Here is a 16,148-nt window from a genome sequence, read left to right on the forward strand (position 1 = left end):
TCCGAGGGCAGTTGGAACTCTGCCTCCCAACCACCACAAGTCAGATAAGGCAAATCCTGTCCCAGGGCATAATCTATTCTTGACTTAGGCACGCTCAAGGAAGACTAAAGTGATGAGTAAACAGATTTTTGAGGATGCAGTTTTAAGCTGTGTTGACTGTGGGGTGGGGGGACCATCCTCTGGCATCAGGAGAGGAATTTGCCCACAGTTGGAAAGTCAAACTCTGCTCCTGCCAGCCCAGGAATGTCCTTCAGGGCCTCTGTGTCCCAGAGGCTGGGCTTTCTTACTCAAGTAGCACATTTCTTGAGGGACAGAGGCGGTAGTTTGAAAACATAAAATAGGAGAACTTTCCAGCTTTTTCTTTACATTAATTTTTGGTCAATGGATTGCTGTTAAATTCCCAGGATTTTTCCAAAAATGGGACACTGTCAGTGTTAGATGACCATTCCTGGTACAAGATGCAGTAATACAATTGTTAGATTCAATAAAAATACCAAAACTTAAATAGAAAAACTGATGGCCAAAAAGAAGTGGGGAACAAAACAGGGAGCTTTGATTATAAAACTAAAATAAATTCCTGATTTTAAAATGAACATTTAGCAAATCTTCCAAAGGTCAGCTCAACATGTAAATGCTCATCTGATAAATTAAATCTATAAGTGTTTTAATTCTATTAAAAAATCTATTTGTGTTTTATATAAACACAAAATCCAAAGGACCTAATTTTCTTTCTATCCCTGGAAATGTGCATAAGGGATTTTTTCTCTCCCTCACAAATTAGTTTTTCTGGGGTTAATATATGTGAAATAATATTCAACCATTATTTTTCTATCAGCATAGAAAAAATTTGGCAAGGATTTTTTGGGGTTTTAGGGGGGTTTTTTGTTGTTTTAGGTTTTTTCTTTTACATTTGTAGTCTGTGTCTTAGATGCAAAAGAGCAACACAAATTTTCTGCCATGGACAACATTTTTGGGCATATGATGGGATGGTTGGGGTGTCTGTGCAGGGCCAGGGGCTGGACTTCCATGATCCTTGTGGGTCCCTTCCAGTTCAGGATATTCTAGGATTTTCTGCTTTCATTTTTAAAGAAAGTGGTCAAATCCTAAAACTTTAAGGCTCCCAAAGCCTTTAGGATGTGGATTTCACCCACTGACGATGGTTTCATGCACAAGGTGTCAGGAGAAGGGAAAGGAAGGGAAAGTGTCCTGCATCCCACACCCTTCCAAGCCAAAGACCAAGCTCTGCTGTGAAGGCCCTTTTTCCTTCTGCAAAACCAGTTTAAATTAAAAAGAATTGTTTCAAAATGTCTTCATAAAGACGTTTCAAATGGCACCTGATCCAGCACTGAGCTTGCTGATAGAAACAACAGATTTAGGGATAAAAGGCCATCTAAGTTTTAAAATAATCCTTTCCACAGCACAGACAGAGTGGGGGATAATGCTGGACCCTATTATTCATAGCAAAGCCTAATAAAAATACACAAGCACAACCACAGAAACCAATCCCAAAATATCAGAACTCATTTCTAATTATTATATTTGATTGTGGCTTGAATATTCACCCAGCTCAAGCACTGCTCATTTTTTACATATTTTATCCAGCAATTCTTCTTCCTCCTTATCTAAGGAGTTCTTAACCCCTGAGATAAGAAACAAAAGGCTGGAAAACATGATCTGTATAAAACTGATGCTGAGTGAGCTGGTTGAACCCAAAGGGAAGGATCAGCAATAATAAGTTTGTACATAGAAGGGTGGTAGCTGCAAAGAATTTGCTCTGTGTGTCCACTTCAAAAAGGATAAATAGTAACAGGCTGGAACTGCTGAGAAGGAGATTTTGATTAGACATTAACAAAAAAAGAGCCTATAGAGATTGTGGGAACTCCATCAGTGGAGATTTAAAGAGCCAGTTAGACAAGGGTCTGTCATGAAGGATTTGGGCACAGCTGATCCTGCCTCCAAGCCCTATTTCCTGTAATATCTGTGCTCTTCCCTCTCTACTTGCACTGTTAATTCAGACTTTTTTCTTACCATGTGAGAATATTTTCCTATTTTTACTTCACTTTACTGCCCCTTCTCTCAGAGGATATATTTCCAAATTTGCCCAGACTGGCACACCTGTAAATAAAACACATTCAATACTCCCAATTTTCACTTTTCCCTGAAACTTTAGGCATCTAGAATTCACTAAGTATTTTAGAACAAGTGAAGCCTTCAGTAATCCAAAATAATGTTTGCTCTTTATGTCTATTTTCATTTAACAAATAGCACATGTTAAAGTAAACATTTATCAATATGACACACAAGTGACAAAAACTGGATGAAAACTGAATAGAATGAGTAAATGACACCAAAATACAAAACCAAACTGGCACCAGGCATCACAATGCCTGAGGAGTAAATTTTCCCTCTGCTGATATTTTAGATGATGCTGGGGGAAAAAGTAAAAAAATCTTGCTAAGAAACATCCCCCCTGCCCTGATTTAAACCAAAGATTAAAATGAAGATGAGAAGACATAGATGAAGTAGTTTTGGTCAAAGTACAGACAACTCCTAATTCTCATAAAGATTAAATGTGGATTTATCTCCAGGATCTGTTGCTTTTCATCACAGCAGTCTCAGAAGGAAGAGCCAAGAGGAACTGCAAGGCAAACTGAAAACCACCCAGGAAATTTTCCTGAGTTTTGAAATAGTTTGAATGACGTTCTCGGGGCATTTCCAGAAATAGAAATGCCCAGTGCTCAAGTACAGCAAAGAAAGCAAATATCCCTGCTGCAGCAAAATCAAAAATAGGCCTGGAGCTTTCAAACCCTCCCTTCATCATTTCTTTAACCTTGTCCCTCTTGCCCGTGCGAGTTCTCCTGCTGTGTTCCCACAATCCACCCAAAGTGTTGGCACCAGGAAAAATTAATGGCACTTTAATGCAGCCCTCACATCAGGCTCTCCATCCTTCCTTTCCAGGCTTTCCAAAGCCTGGCTTTCTTTGAGACTTTTTCCTGCTTGCCCAACACATCCCATTTTTCAGTCAGTGCTGAACATCATTTCTTTCCTAGTTTTTCCCACTCACTATGATTTTTTTTAAATTGTGGGGGGTTTTTTCTATACAGGCTATATTTAGATTTCCTGTTATTTCTATATGCACACCATATAATCAGTCTCTACCTTCCTCAAGCCAGCTTCCAACTGCAAACACTCCAACCTACTGGAATTTTTATCAAGAAATTGAGGCAATTTCTTCTACTTTTTGTAGCTTGCTCAACAACAAAAGTTTCACATTAGAACTGATTAAATAAATCAAAATCTGATGGATAAATCAGAAAAATGTTTTGGTTTTACTCCCTTTTTTCACTGCCCAGTGCAACCTTTGCTTCAGAAACTGCTTCTGGGAGCCCACTACCCATGGGATGTAAAATTCTATCGATTAAACTGAAGTTTAGAAAAAGTTAAGATGGTAATTTGGTCCCTAATCACCTCACAAAAAATCCCAGTGTTTTGTAATGACATCATACATAATCATAAGGCAAAATGGGATGCCATCTGTTTTGCACCATTTCCCTTTGTCTTATTAATCAGAACTTATTTCTGTATCTCACTTTTTCTCCTCTGTGTAGATAATTCAATACATGGAACACTTTTTTTTAAATTCAGGATTTATCTGACCCTCAGGTTTTTACAATTTTATCAGCTCACCTATAAAGTCAGCATGAAATTAATTCTCCTTACTTGTATTATTTTAGGTATGTGATTAGGTAGTAAATAATTCCTACAACCCACAAAAAAAATTCAGTTATGGTGTAATGATACTTCAACCATAAAAGCAAAAAAACCCATTTTTTTTACATTCTTTTCTTCCTCAAAAATATTTAAGGATTAAAATGATTCTCATGAGCAAAATTAGTTTAATACTTATGTGCAGAACCTACTGCACCATTCACTGGGAATGTTGCTTTGCTTCAACCTCTCATAATAACAACTACTCCAGATCCTGAATGTTTCTAGGAAGAAAATACCCTGATTTCAGCCAGCCCAGTGTTTTTAGGATACCTGGGATGACCATCCAACACCTTTTCCCTCAGCTCCCATCAGAGCCCTCTTGGTGCCCAAGCCCCTCAAAGAGCATTTGTAGGGGACTGAATCCTTTCTAGAGGATGAAAAAATACCCAACATGAGGTTTCTAAACTAAACTTCTGTTCCAGCCTGAAAAAATAAACTTATCTATTACAAATAGACTTCTGTGGAATGTATCCCCACCCACAAACAGGAATATCCCTCCCAGCACAAACTCTTTGGGGTACAAACTGTGCCTGCATCTCGATTGGAAATTGCCGAGCACATGGCAGCATTCCCCAAAACGAAATAATAATCCACAGGCTGCAGAATGTGCTTCTCCAGCATAAAGCATCTGGTTGCACAGTTCTTTAGAAGTTTTTTTTTTCTCTTATGGCTTTGTGGATAACTTTTTACGTCCTACTTAGAGCCAGCAGTAGATTGGCATTTCCAAAGTTTGAACACTTCTCGAAAGCTGCAGCAGCCACACGCCGTGGTGGCTTTGTCAACTTCAGCCCCTCTCTCCCAATTCTCCTGACAGAGTTTCCTACGTGGAAAGTTTTCAGTAAACTTGTGGGGTTGTTTTTAAGTTTACCTTTTTAACTATTTCCTTTCTATCCCCCTTACAGCCTGCTGAGCTGTGCTAACTGAGCTGTGAATATCTGGAGTTTCAGCAGTTCAGCCCTCCCTTCTCTCCTTTATTTAGGGGTAAATAATGCAGGGAATCGGAGAATAATTTGGATTGGAAGGGACCTTCATGCCCATCTAGTTCCAGCCTTCCTCTAGAGCAGGGCTGTCCCCCACTTACCCACTCCCTCATGTCATTTATGTTAATTAATTGGGGTGGGGATTAATTCCAGGCTGGGAGTTTCACTGAAAGCATCGTCAGCACAGCCTCCTGCTCCAAAATCTCTTGTTTGACTCTGGCAGAGGTCAAATTGATCTGAATTTTTCCAGCAAATTCCAGACAGCCTTTGCAAATGTGCAGGTTTTAAACCAGGCTTTAACACAGAACACCTTGGAATGTAAAATTCCCCCAACAGCCTGGAAGGGCATCTGGGATGCTCAGCCACAAGAGGAGACGCTGAGAACCTGGACCACCTTGGAATTAGCAGAAATTCCCTAAGCATCCCCCATCCAAATCCTGCTGCCCTGGGCCAGAGCCTCTCACCACCCTGGAAAACCAGGGTGGGTAAATTCTTGCTCCTCAAGAAAGTTCAGAGTCTGTTTTTGTCTTGGGTTTGTGGCACTGTCCCCTTCCCCACCAACTCCTCAGTGCTTCTTGATGGAGCACAAAGTCACCCCTGAAGCTCTCTCCAAAAGCCAGTCCCTTCTTCCAAAATAATCTGGATTTTCTAGAAATTACTCTTCCCTTTCCTTATTTATCACTCCCCCAGTTCTTGTGTGATCTGCAAGCATTCAAAGTTTTTTTCCAGGTCATTACTCATTCCATGGAAACGCGTTAGGCCGTGGCTGGATCTCCATGAGATGTTGCTGAAAACATCCCCATTACTTTTTGCAATTAGTTTACCACTTTCACATCTGCTTAATAGGGGCCATAGTCATTTTTTATGTCCTAATTTCTTTCATTGAAATGTCTTGTGGTACTAAGTCATGGATGGGATTTTCAGTACATTGTGACAGCACCACGAGCTCTATCAGTCCCTCTAGCTCAGATCTTTGCTCCCAAAGCCTGAAATCTTGGAGCCAGCTGGCTGCCAAACTTTCCCTTCATTCTGTAATTTTTATCTAAACTTTCCCTTCATTCTGTAATTTTTATCTAAATTAATTCTATCTAAATTAATTTCTGTAATTTTTACCATGACCCATGCCAAGACCCATCCTTTTATGAAAGCAGTTCAACTGATGTATTAAACACAAATAAAACGAGGGTGACTGAATAGAAAAAGTTAGGATTCATCAAAATAAGTCATTTTTATCAAAATAAGTCATATATATCAAAATTCAGGTGTGGGGTAAAATGCTGATTTGTTTTTTTATTTTTTTTCCTTTTTCATTGGGTTTGGTTGTTTGTTTTTTTGTTTAAATCCTGGCAGAAACTATTCTCTTTTGGGAAATGATCCTTCCCTCAAGAAAATAATTTAAGTTCTTATTTACAACAAAACCACTGTCAGTCCACCTTTGAAAAGGGTGTCTTCAAGTTAATAATTATTTCTGACTTAGTTAAAGAGCAGAATGTCCCTTCCAGGCAGATTTTTTAATTCAATCAGACACTTAAAAGTAGGTTTTCTCCCTTCTAGGATTCTCTAAAAGGTTTAGGTGTTTAATTCATTTCAACAATTCTCTGACTAGCAAGGAAAGTCTTTTTGTTGTGATTTATTGGCTTGTCTAGCACCAGATCTCCCAATAAAAGCTGGAGGAGGGATGAGCTGGGAACCTCAAACCAGGCAATTTTTCCTAGCCACAGCTTCCTATTTTATCTTTTAATTCTTTGTATTATTAATTCCATATTAAACCTGCCCAGGACTCAGATGATGCTGCAGCCTGAATGTCTGACCATGTGACAGCCCATAATGGTAAAATATTCCCCATGGAATGGGATGGCTCCATGGCAGGGGCACATGGGAACAGTTAAAATTTACATTCTCCTGTGTATTTAAAGGGCTCTGCTTGAATTAATGAGCTCTAGCTCCCAGTCTCTGAGAGCTGCACATCAGTTTTGGTGGTGGTGCCTGATTGACAAGAAGACTTGGATCCATTCATACATATATTTAGGGATATTAAATATATATGTGTGTGTATATGTAAATATAACAGCTTTGTGCACCAATTTCCTCTAATTATTCTATTTTATCCCCTAATTTTTTTTCGGTGTATTTTCTCAATTAAGAAAAAAATTAATCACATGTTATAACAAAGAAAAGCAACCACTTTCACCCAAAATCTCCATGTCTGGCACATATTTCCAAGAGGCAGCAAGGGTCCTCAGCTTCCCCAGGTTCAGAATTCCATGGTTCTGTCCATCCTGCCCAATATTTGTGTGTGGCTTCTGGACCTGAGTCAGTTCTCTCTCCTTGCTCAGCCAAGGATGGATCATTAGACTTGCAGCAATTAGATTTTATTTTAAATCAGCAAAACGGAGATTTCCTCCAATCCCATTTACAACATTCTTGGAGAAAATAGGTACAATTTCCAATCTCAGCCTCCTTTCTGCTCCATTGTTATATAAAATGGGCACCGAAAGCTACACATAACTATAAAATGATTATGATTTATCTGGGTATTTTGTTCCTTTAATCTATTAGGCCAATTGTCCTAATTTAACTAAGTAATTCTGTTAATTTAACTTTGGGGTTAATCTTGCTTTAAGAACACTTTTTGCTGAACAGTAAGACCGTGCTCAGCTGGTGCATTTCCTTTTTTAGACCTGAATGTAACCTTTTTTTAAAAAAAACCCCTGAAAAACAACAAAAGTTTCTGGTATATCATGTGATCAATAGATACAAGTACCTTCATTTTTTAAATTAGTCTAAGGCTATTTTCCTTTTACTGTTGTATAAACAGGGAATTGAAGGGTAAAATAGTTAAAACTTAATGCTATAGTGCTAATGTGGCTTTTAAATCACGTCAGCAGCAATCACTGCATTATAATTAACAATTTATTGAACCAGCAATAAAATGAACATCACATTACTTCTTAAAGCAGCAGAATAAAATGGCTAATAAATAGCATAAGCCAGACAAATTGCAGAGTAATAGAAATTTTCTTAAGATTTATAGTGTGCAGAAAGATGGATGTGCTATTAGTAGGAGCTCCAATACTTGACAAAATTCTTTTGCAAAGACATAGTTACCAGGCATGTCAGAGTTCACAAGTCTAAGTGGTTTATCCAAATTTCAGCTCACTGCTATTACAGTGGAAAATACTCATTACAAGGTTTTGTAACTGCAAGCAATGTGTACATTTGCCAACATTCGAACTGCTACTGCCAAAAAGATACTAAAATATTTTATAAACTGTCAAATAACAAGTCTGCTCGCTTAATCTGAGTCTATTTTCTACTTCACAGGCGGGAAAACCTCCCGGGCCTGATCCTGGGGTCTCCACTCAGGCAAAACTTCCCTTGCCTTTGGTGTTTCCAAGTTACCACGAGATTTTCCCCTATGGAAACGGCTGGGCTGGGCCTGGAGTGAGGGGGAAAAGCCATTAGGGGGAAACATGGATTGAGGGGAGCTGGAATACCTCCTGTCTCCCAGGGCTGGGGTTACTGACAACAGAACCGTGTTGAGCTCTCAGTGTTCCTGCTGTTCACTCGTGTTGTGATTCCTCATGTCAAAGTGTCTCTCTTCTGTTCTTATTTCAGCATAACAGATGCAGTTTTACATGACGTGTCACAACATGGAGCATCAACTGGAAGGAGTCTAAAAGAGCTTTTTTCCCTTTTTTTTTTTTCCCCATTTTACTTTGGGGGAAAAAATAAAAAAGAGACAAAAACTCCCAGTGTGCTTTTCACTGAAAAGCGTGGTGAGGGAACTTGCCATGCAGAGCTTCCTCCAGCCACTGTGAGGAAAGGACTTCCACTCTTTAATTTTAAGTTGAGATATATCCAGCAACTACCTCATGTTCAAATTTCAGATGTATTTAACATACAAACCTTAACATGAAATCAATTTAATCTCAGCAGTAATTAGCTCTTAGACAGTGAGGGCTGATGAGAACATGCACATCTTTAATAATGCAGCACTCCCTGAACCTTGAAGACAGATTAACATTCACTGACTGGTTGAAGGTGTTGTTGATTACGTGGTGAGATTGTTATTCTATCATTGTCCAAAAAACAAAAGTGTATTTCCTAATGACCATGCTTTTCCAACAGGGAATCCTACTGGGAACATCTTCCACCTGTTCTCTGGGAGACCACGGGGTGAAGTTGAGCACACAAGGGAGGGAATTCCTGGATTTCCATCACCCTACAGTCAAGGCTCCATGAACAGATGGTTTTTAGGGTCCCTTCCAACCCAAGCCATTCTGTGGTGCCCATGGATTTTGGATACACTGACATAATAGTAATAATAATAACAACAGCTGGACCCACCCAGCTCCTTGATTAAATGGCTGAGCACCAGCCTGGCTGCACTGGTGTCATTACTGACACAATCTGAGATGGGGACTTTGGTCTCCACAGACCAGGCAGGATTTTCCGGAACTGAATTCAACAGAACAAGGTACTTTTGCCTTTATTAATAAACTCCTCTAATGGGGAGCCCTCAAAGAAACAGCAGCAATTGTCTCCTTGAGACCTGTGAACTCATCCCTGCCCCTCATTCCTGGCCACAGCCACGTTTCCTGTTCATCCCACACCCACATCTTGGCTCTGAAGGGGTTGGAGCACATTGTTTGAACAGCAGCAACCACAACTCTCACCTGGAGATCAGAAAAACTCAAGAGAACATGCAAATGCCAAAGATGAAGATTCAGCCTCAGGTACCAACAGGATTAAAGCTCATTAAACTAATTCCAGACCTGCTGGGCTTTAATTCCTTGAACAAAAGGCCACAACACAAAACTCACACAAAATTCAGTAGGACATGTTAAAATTCCTCATTTCTGCAGAGTGGTGGGATATGGATCTCCATTCAAAAGAGAAGAGGGTATTGCCAACCCCAACTGAAAACTCACTTTGTGCAGAGTGCTGAAAACCAGACAAGCAGAGAGAGGCACAACCCCCTCAGATGGCAGAGAGGAATAAACCAGAGCCAAAGGAAAAGGGTTTTCCCCAACGTTAATTCAGCTCTAATTCATTGATGGCAACAGGTTATTTTGCAGAAAAATACAAATTCTTCATATCAGCTAAGAGAGCTACCAAGGCACCAAATAAACACTAAAAAAAAAATCTCAATTAAGAAAGTGTTTAAGGTGAATGCCTTCCCCTTGTTTATATCTGAAGGGCTTGTGATCAAGGTACAAGTTTTGAAACAACAAAAGTGGGAATAATAACAGTATAATGAATTAAAAATATTTCAAAAGACTGTCTCTCCTCTTATTTTGAGGTCCTCCTTCTCTTATGTCCCCTCCTAATATTTTGAGGGTGCTAAAACTGCTCCTATTAAAAACTACTGAGAAACAAGACTTTTATTCCATGTACAACCCACCCTCTCTAATAGTTCTGAATAAAACTCTAAAATTCAGATAAATACCCAACTTGAATATAAGAAATAAAAAATACAACATATAAAACATGTAAATATATATATAATTGTATCATATGAACTCAGTTTCACATCATGATGAAGAAATAGCTGGGTAGACCAAAGTGATTTTTTTGCTGTAGAGATCTTGAACAAATATCCAAAAGCCAAGTCTGGTGTAGTTTTGCTGAAGGTAGGAACCTTCAGGACAGCTGAGTTAGCTGGAAATTCTTATTTGTATGAGAACAAATCCCTCTGAAAATCAGGTGCTGCCTCCCTTTAACTGCACCAAACAGCAAAAAAATCAAGGTATTTCACCATGAGAAATGTAGATCAGCATGGAAATGAATTCATTCCTGCCATCAGCTGAACCACGCCAAATTCTGCATTATACTCAACTTATTTCAGGTTTTAGTGAACTATTCAACAGCCCAGCCTTCTCTGAGATCTAAGATATTTTAGAGTTTTTAGATATGGAGAGACATTTTTCTGTGTGTTACACACAGACATTGATTTTTTGGAGGCAAATGGATGAAGAAAAACTGGTCATACATGAAGTGTAAATGATAATTGATATGGAAAAGTCTCATAGCTGATCCCTGGACTTTCCCATCACTGTTACAGCAGTGGCTGTGCTGCTGGAGCCCAACTAAATCCAAAGGGAGTGTCCAGTTCATACCTTAAAGGTGGGGAGAAACACAAAGGGAAAAAAAAAATGAAAAGCCAAACAAGCACATCAATTAAAAAAAAAAAATCAAATGTGGGATAGGAAATGACTCCAACCATCAGAAGTCTTGCAGGAGAGGCCAACCACAATTTCAGAAAAATCTGCACCCTTTGGGTTAAGGAAAAGATGAGAAATAAATCATGGAATCACCAAAAATGCTGAGTTGGAAGGGACCCCTCAGGATCATGGAGTCCAATCCAGTGAAACACCAAGGCAACCCTTCTGCAGCTGGGTAGGCAGTGGAAAATATCTGTATTTGTCTAAAAATTCAGGGAAAAATATAAGGATAACTGGATCTGACTTCTTCCAAGCTCTCCATTACTACCTGGAGAATCTCTTTAACATCTATTTGTTGGCAAACCAGAAGGCAACAGGAACTCAAGGGTGCCCAGGGACACCCCATGCCTGGTAATCAACAGGAAAGATTCCATCTTTAAAGAGAGAATCAGAAATACTTGAGTATTGTATAAATAAATGGGTCACCTCGGTTTATTCAGTTTTTTTTTTCCTTCTTGTTGTGTAGGATCTATTTTATGTGGAATAAACTGCAGCCTAATGAGGTAGGGAGATTTTGAAGGCACAAAAATGTGCAGTAAATCACTGTGGTTTAGATAATGGCCACAAGGAATTACGTGAAATGTGAGTTTCTAGTAAAGAGCTTTGTTACCCTGGAATATGTGCCATAAAACTCTCACAAACTGTTCACACCAGCACTTCAAGTGTCACAAGTGCTTTCTAACACCACCAAAGTTTTTACAGCTGTGGCCCTCAGTGGCCAAGCTCATGCCCAGAGCTGTGCCTTGGCCACTACATATTTATTTTTTAGGCCACTGCAGATGGTCCCAGGGGAGTAAAAACAAAGGAAATGCAGAGGGTTTGTGTCTGGCTTTTACACTTTTGCCACAACTGCATGGATGGGCAGCACAAACCTCAGGGAAAATGCACAGGTTTCCCAGAGGTACTCCCTACAATTTGTGGGATTTGTTGTTCAGCTCCAGAAAGCAAAGCTGGTGCCAAATAATTTCCCCAAGAGCAGCACACCTTGGAAATTCACTTTAAAAGGGTATTTCTGCTACATGAGCATGTCCAGGAAAACCTCATGGAGGCACATGAAACCCATCAGCTCTCCAAAGCACAGAACAGCAAACATCAAACATCAGGAAATTGTCCCACAAAGTAGGAGGACCATGAAGCCAAACCAAGGAGAACTCTGGGGAGATGAAGGTAAAACCTCACTGAGATTTTTCCAACTTCCACTGTGCTAGAACAGCCACTGTAATACCAAAACTCCCAAAATGTGTTGAATATTTCTCTTTTCAGGACCTAAAAGCCTACATTTCCTTACCCAGTGAAGTCAAAGGCTCTACCAAAGCTGCAATTTCTAGTAAAAAAATTAATTTGGGGACTAAAATATCCAAATTCAGCATGGAAGGGTTGAATTTGTTATAAATTGGCTTTGTTTTAGGAACAATACCCACTGCCCTGACAAGTACCTACTAAAGGGGCATACATAGGATATTTTTGACATAAAAAAGCTGTTGAACAACTGCCTTAGAAAGTCTAAGTCTCCTGTTGGTGAAAGTAAATAAGTGGGACAGGAGGGAAGGAGAGGAACCAGCAAAAATATTTACTAGAAAGAAGTTTGAGCTAAAAATCTTTTTTGTTTGTTTTAAGAATCACCAAGGTTTTGAAAGAGTGAGAGGATTTTTTAGATGCTCAAGTGCTTGACTGTCTTCAGTAAGAAGTTTCATTAAATCTGCTGAAATAATTTTAAAAACTTGAGCAACACCTCAAGTCAGATTTTTGCAGTTTAGACACGTCAGGTATTTCTGGTGGGAGTAAATTTTCCTTCTGCTGCCATCTTGTGCCCCAGAATCTCAGCCTATCCTAAAAGGAAAAAAGAAGAGGAGGGGAAAAAAAAAAAAAAAGAAGAGGAGGGAAAAAAAAAAAAGAAGAGGAGGGGAAAAAAAAAAAAAAAGAAGAGGAGGGAAAAAAAAAAAAGAAGAGGAGGGAAAAAAAAAAAGAAGAGGAGGGGGAAAAAAAAAAGAAGAGGAGGGGGAAAAAAAAAAAGAAGAGGAGGGGGAAAAAAAAAAAGAAGAGGAGGGGGAAAAAAAAAAAGAAGAGGAGGGGGAAAAAAAAAAAGAAGAGGAGGGGGAAAAAAAAAAAGAAGAGGAGGGGGAAAAAAAAAAAGAAGAGGAGGGGGAAAAAAAAGAAGAAGAGGAGGGGGAAAAAAAAGAAGAAGAGGAGGGGGAAAAAAAAGAAGAAGAGGGGGGGAAAAAAAAGAAGAAGAGGGGGAGGAAAAAAAAAGAAGAGGGGGAGGAAAAAAAAAGAAGAGGGGGAGGAAAAAAAAAGAAGAGGGGGAGGAAAAAAAAAGAAGAGGGGGAGGAAAAAAAAAGAAGAGGGGGAGGAAAAAAAAAGAAGAGGGGGAGGAAAAAAAAAGAAGAGGGGGAGGAAAAAAAAAGAAGAGGGGGAGGAAAAAAAAAGAAGAGGGGGAGGAAAAAAAAAGAAGAGGGGGAGGAAAAAAAAAGAAGAGGGGGAGGAAAAAAAAAGAAGAGGGGGAGGAAAAAAAAAGAAGAGGGGGAGGAAAAAAAAAGAAGAGGGGGAGGAAAAAAAAAGAAGAGGGGGAGGAAAAAAAAAGAAGAGGGGGAGGAAAAAAAAAGAAGAGGGGGAGGAAAAAAAAAGAAGAGGGGGAGGAAAAAAAAAGAAGAGGGGGAGGAAAAAAAAAGAAGAGGGGGAGGAAAAAAAAAGAAGAGGGGGAGGAAAAAAAAAGAAGAGGGGGAGGAAAAAAAAAGAAGAGGGGGAGGAAAAAAAAAGAAGAGGGGGAGGAAAAAAAAAGAAGAGGGGGAGGAAAAAAAAAGAAGAGGGGGAGGAAAAAAAAAGAAGAGGGGGAGGAAAAAAAAAGAAGAGGGGGAGGAAAAAAAAAGAAGAGGGGGAGGAAAAAAAAAGAAGAGGGGGAGGAAAAAAAAAGAAGAGGGGGAGGAAAAAAAAAGAAGAGGGGGAGGAAAAAAAAAGAAGAGGGGGAAAAAAGAACCTTTATTATGCTTCCCCAACCACTTCAGGAAGGTAGAAAAAGCTCTGCTTTAAGAGAGGATTTGAAGGCAAATACTGAGATAACCCTCTGAAAGTTAAAGGCTTCTCCTCCCAGGCAGGATGGGACACACAGAGCACTGGTTTATTCCTTATGGACTGGAACAACACCAGGCTCTGTGTTCTCAGGCCTAAGAGCAATAAAACAATCTGTTCTGTTTTGGGGACATCAGCAAAACTGTGACCAGAGGGCTCTGACATGGCATTAATGATCAGACCAACCAGTGTAATTCTCTTTTCTTTCTCTGGCCAGGCAGAATTGATATGAAATCAATGTCTCTTGTGAAAGAAATATTTTATTTTTAGCCACTTCATTCCAAAAAACAAAAATCTTCCAAATCCTCCAGGCTTTGAACGTAGACCACCTGATTTTTGGGAGACCATGAGGATGGATCCCATCCCAGATGAATCTCCATGTGCCTGATGCTGGTTCATAGTCCATGTAAAGGGTGTGCAATACCCTTCCAACCCTTCCCTGTGCTCTTGATTGACAAAATCAGGGAAAAACCAGGATTTTTCTAGCACTGCATATCCTTGCACATCAACAGAATGGTTTGGGTTGAAGGCACCTTAAAACCCTTCTTGTTCCACCCCCCCTTCTGTGGACAGGGACACCTTCCACTATCCCAGGTTACTCCAAACCCTGTCCAACCTGGTCTTCAACACTTCCAGGGATGGGGTTTAATACCAGAGATACTCCTAAAGAAAAATTAGGAGTATCTAAAAGATGCTACAAGATTCCCTCACTTCCAAATGAAATTTGGAAAGAAATGCATGAAGTAGACGCAGAGTTACAAAGTTTTCCCAGACACTTTTAAAAACCCTGTTACCTGTAATCCCTGACCCTCAGAGCACAGATTTTAGGTGCAGAATAAAGCTGAATCCATGGAATTAAAAAATAAACTCTTCTGGAAAAGCAGAGATGCCTTGAGCGCTGCCCTTCCTGAGAGGGGTTTTACTCCACTCTAAGTTCCCAACCTTTTGGCACCGGTTTGAAAAGCCAGAAATAGCTGGATATTTCCTAACAAAAACCACTCTACTAGGAATAGAAAGAATTTGTGTTGGTTCTGAGCCCCAGTTGTTGCACAGCAATATCAAACTCCTCAATCTCATCCATAGTTCCCACCCCAGAGGTTTCTTTTTGGAGCCAAGGATGGAGAAAGCCACTGGGGGAACACACCCACCCCACCAGAACTCCAAATAATTTTTCCCATTGCCCACACACACATATGGCACAAAAGGGAAAATTAAAACTTGCTCTGGATTGAAAATGTTATTCCTTATATCAATTTAACCTACTGAACAATAGGTGTAGTATCAAAAGCATGAAATGTGGTTTTTGCTTTCCATAGGATTTCACAGGAAACTGAGTTTCAAGGCTCAGGGATTTTTCATTGAGGAACTTCAGAAAAAGGTTCTGGGCAGTGGAAGGGAATACAACACAGAAATAGAGAATTTTGCAAAGACACTCATAACTGTTCAGGGCTGCAGGTGTAGAACACCTTTAAAATCCCAGGAAAAAAAAAATACAAGGAGGCATAAAAATAAACACAAAAACCCCAGTATTATCCTCATCTTTGTCCCTGATTGCACCTACCTCTGTGAGCATGCAAAGGAGGACATATCCTTGTATCCAACACCAGCAACAGAGTAATCCCATCCTTCCATCCAGGCAAAAAACTCTGGGAAAAGGGACCCACTTCAAAGCAGTGGACATGATGCTCAGCAGGTGAAACCAGTACAGCTCCCAGGTGGGGAGTGTGGGAGTGGTGGTGCCTTCCCAGGGCCTGAATAAAGGATGAAATTGGGGGAAAATTACATAAACGCTCGCAGGTGGGGGCTCAGAAAGCCACCACATTTCAGGAATTTTTATCAGTGGTTTTTCATTATAAAGTCAGAGGTTCTCACCCTTATCAAAGAATCCAGGCCAGTTGCTACATCTTGGATTCAGGATTTTCATTTATTTTAGTTATCTGTCTGCATTACTTTCTGTTTATTGGGCACACTACCTTGGGAGGTGACTTTTTTGGTAAAGAAAGGAAGCATCAGCTCTTGGGTTTGGAAATTTTTTGCACACAGTTTATATCACACTAAAACCTCACCATTTCCTCAGCTGGCCAGAGCAGTGCAGCAACAGCAG

General features: G+C 39.8%; 1 long non-coding RNA gene across 4 annotated transcripts in view; it reads right to left on the reverse strand.

Moving 5' to 3' along the window:
• LOC138113229 (uncharacterized) overlaps window positions 1-15,774 on the reverse strand; it is a 48,813-nt gene extending 33,039 nt beyond the window's left edge. For all 4 annotated transcript variants that reach the window (XR_011152054.1, XR_011152055.1, XR_011152056.1 and 1 more), the window contains exon 1: window positions 15,606-15,774. This is a non-coding gene — a long non-coding RNA (uncharacterized lncRNA). The remainder of the gene's footprint in view (window positions 1-15,605) is intronic.
• Window positions 15,775-16,148: the final 374 nt, after the last annotated feature.

This window comes from Aphelocoma coerulescens, chromosome 7 (genome assembly GCF_041296385.1).
Source record: "Aphelocoma coerulescens isolate FSJ_1873_10779 chromosome 7, UR_Acoe_1.0, whole genome shotgun sequence".
Taxonomy (NCBI): domain Eukaryota; kingdom Metazoa; phylum Chordata; class Aves; order Passeriformes; family Corvidae; genus Aphelocoma; species Aphelocoma coerulescens.